Source organism: Nicotiana tomentosiformis, chromosome 11 (genome assembly GCF_000390325.3).
Source record: "Nicotiana tomentosiformis chromosome 11, ASM39032v3, whole genome shotgun sequence".
Classification (NCBI taxonomy): domain Eukaryota; kingdom Viridiplantae; phylum Streptophyta; class Magnoliopsida; order Solanales; family Solanaceae; genus Nicotiana; species Nicotiana tomentosiformis.
The window spans coordinates 6,402,221-6,405,291 of NC_090822.1; positions in this window are offsets into that span (position 1 = coordinate 6,402,221).

A 3,071-nucleotide genomic window follows, 5' to 3' on the forward strand; every position below is an offset into this window, starting at 1 on the left:
TAGAGCAGTTCTGAGCACGTTCGAGGACGAACATATGTTTAAGTGGGAGAGATTGTAACGACCTGATCGGTCATTTTGATCTCTAGCGCGTCATTCGGCGGTTTAAATCCATAAGTAATTTCACTTCGTGTATTATGACTTGTACGCGTGGTCGGAATTGAATTTCGAGAAGTTCGGAGTTGATTTGGAAAGAAAACTCTCATTTCGGAAGCTTTAAGTTGGAATAATTGACTAAGGTTTGATTTTTGAGTAAACAACCTCGGAATCGGGATTGGAAGGTTCCAACAGGTTCATATGATGATTTTGGACTTGGGCATATGTCCGGATCGAGTATTGGATGGCCCGGGAGCGTTTCGACGCCTATTATGGAAAGTTGGCATTTGGAAGAATTTCATGAATTTGGGGTGAAAATGTATCTTAATTTAATCGATGTTCGTTTGGGATTCAGATTCTAGGAATAACTCTGTATGGTGATTCTGGTGTTGGGAGCGCGTCCGGATGTGGATTTGGAGGTCCGTAGGTCATTTAGGGGTCATTTGGCAAAAGTTAGAAATTTGAAGGTTTTTGAGAAGTTTAACCGGAAGTGGACTTTTTGATATCGGGGTCAGATTCCGATTCCGGAAGTTGGAATAGGTCCGTAATGTCGAATGTGACTTGTGTGCAAAATTTGAGTTCAATCGGACGTGATTTAATAGGTTTCGGCACCGAATGTAGAAGTTTGAAGTTCTAAAGTTCATTAAGCTTGAATTGGGGTGGGATTCATGATTTTGATGTTATTTGATGTGATTTGAGGCCTCAAGCAAGTTTGTGTTATGTTATGAGACTGTTTGGTGTGGTTGGACGGGATCCCGAGGTCCTCGGGTGTGTTTCGGAGTAGTTTTGGATAAATTCGGGGTGTTTTGGATTGTTGTTGCTGGTATATGGTTTCCTTCTTCGCGAACACAAAGGGAGTCCCGCGTTCGCGAAGAAGAATTTTGAGGCTGCTGGGTTTTGGCCTTCGCGAACGCGAGGCAGTGGACGCGAACGCGAGGCAGGAGCTGGGCAAGCCTTTGCGAACGCGACATAAGGGTCGCGAACGCGAAGAAGAAAGATGGAGCGGGGGCCTGGAGTAGTTTGGCCTTCGCGAACGCGGAGCTCCAACCGTGAATGCGAAGCAGTAGAGTCTGTAGCCTTCGCGAACACGAGGCTTCGATCGCGAACGCGAAGAAGGGCAGACCTGGGATGGCAGAATGTTTTTAAAGCGGGGTTTGGGTTCATTTCACCCATTTTTCACACGGCTTGGAAGATGTTTGGAGCTTTTGAAGAGGGGATTTCATCATCAAGCATGAGGTAAGTGATTTCTACTAGTTGTGAGTTACATACAAGGTTTATACATGGATTTAGGCATGAACATTTGTAGAAATTTGGGATTTTTAAAGGAAAACCTAGAAATTTTTATTTTTGGATTTTGACCACGAATTTGGGCGTGGAATTGAGAATAAATTATATATTTGAATTCGTGAGGTTATGGGTAATGGTTATCTTTGAAAATTTTCGAAATCCGGGCACGTGGGCCCGAGGGTGATTTTTAACGACTTTTCAAGCGGAGTTGGAAATTTGTCTAAATTGATTTGTCATGAGTATTAGAGTATATTCTTATTGGTTTGCACATTGTTTGACTAGTTTTGGAGCGACGGGCATCAGTTTGAGGTGGTAGTGCTGTGTTGGATCCGGTTATAGAACTTCAGAGCGAGGTAAATCTCCTCTCTAACTCTGTGAGGGGGAATATACCCCTAGGTATTGTGTGCTACTTGTTGTGGGGGCTACGTATGCGCAAGGTGACGAGAGCCCGTATGTAGCTACATTCATGTTATTGTTAGGGTAGGCTTAGGTTCACATCATGATGTAGCTGCACTATTTGAGCATTTCCTCGCCTATTAAATTCCTCTGTGTTACATTTCTACTTGAGACTAGACTTGCTATTGTAGAGACTTCACGAGTTCATGATTAGTCACCGAATAACTTTACTCCTCTTACGACATGTTTACGTGATATATATATACTTCATTGAAAGGTTTTTGTTAAATAAATTACAACTCACATGTTTATTCGTGAGTGGGGTCAAGGACCCGTCAAAGCTTCTTATTCTAATGGGATCGGACCGTTCGCCTCGGCAGGATTATGTATTTCACTCTTATGGGATTGAGCCAATAGCCTCGGTAGGATTTATGTACCACACTGTCATGGGAGCGGGCCGTTCGCCTCGACAGTTTAATAGATATATCTATGGTCCGTGCCGTTCGACCCTCGGTAGTGAACAATTTAAATATTTATGTTGGATCGGCTCGTATGCCTCGACATTTCCTATATCATATCCTCATGGAATCATGCGTAATATTTGGCAAGAAGCCAGTGTATCTGTGAGTTTTTCCGATTTGAGTTATGATAATCTATCTGATGAGATCCACTATATCTATATCTATATCTATATATATATCTATATATATATATATATATATATATATATATATATATATATATATATATATATATATATATATATATATATACATATTAAGGAGAGAATTTCTAATGGAGAGCTTGAGTTTCTAGTAAAGAGGGGGATTTGTACCACGTGATTTATACTTGTTTATCTCATTTATTTACTCTGCCTCAGATTTACTTACCTCTTTACTGTTCCTGATGTTATTGGACCACTAGTGAGTGTCGATGTCGACTCCTCTTCACTACTCCTCCTAGGTTAGGCTAGATACTTACTAGGTATACGTTGATTACGTACTAATACTACACTTGTCGTACATTTTTGTGCAGGTACATATGCGACTGGTGGCCTTGTGAGAGCAGAGGCGTGTATGCATGCAGGGACTTACGTGAGCTGCATTCCATATTACGACCCCCAACCGGCAGAGTCTCTTTCAGAGTATTTATATTTTTTCTGTCCAAATTTGTATTTCTTACAGCTGCTGTATTTTATTTTACATTCCTAGTTTATGCTCATGCACTTGTGATACCGGGTTTTGGGGTGATTATGGGTTGATCTGTATTGATATTGTTAAGAATATTATTATTTA